This window comes from Tigriopus californicus, chromosome 9 (genome assembly GCF_007210705.1).
Source record: "Tigriopus californicus strain San Diego chromosome 9, Tcal_SD_v2.1, whole genome shotgun sequence".
Classification (NCBI taxonomy): domain Eukaryota; kingdom Metazoa; phylum Arthropoda; class Copepoda; order Harpacticoida; family Harpacticidae; genus Tigriopus; species Tigriopus californicus.
In genome coordinates this window covers 9476323-9476836 of record NC_081448.1, presented here as the reverse complement: position 1 = coordinate 9476836, position 514 = coordinate 9476323, and positions in this window count along the sequence as shown.

The window sequence follows — 514 nt, the reverse complement described above, 5'->3', positions numbered from 1 at the left end:
CGAGCTTTAAAATATCAAGGCTCAAAACCAAAGGCATACTCAGTTGGTCAAATAGTATGATGTAGTGCTCTAAATAGGAGGTAATGTCCGGGATGGGATTCCTGGTATCTTTTCCACCTTTTCCCTCTTGTTCACTTGCTCTTTCTATTCTTTCGCTCTTTTGAGACTTCGCCGAGCACTTTAATGTCCGATCAGAATTGCTCACAGGCATCGCAGCTTCTGCGTAAAAAGCAGAGATTGTTTGGAGCGAAAATGGAGCAATCGCATTGGGTGATAAAATTGGCCTGTAACTCTTGAGCAAGAGCTGGATTCAGAGACCACTTCACGCAGTTTTGGAACAAAAATGTGCTTGAGCTGATTTCTGAGTGGATGGTCAGTTCGGTTTGAGATCCTGAGTCAAAGTTTGGCTGGGAAAGTGGACACGTGTCTGAACGAGTTGCTTTCACCCTCAGACAGAAACCCGAGTTTCCGGGCCATATTTCCCGAAGCGAATCCGTCCGTGGCCAGCCTTGGT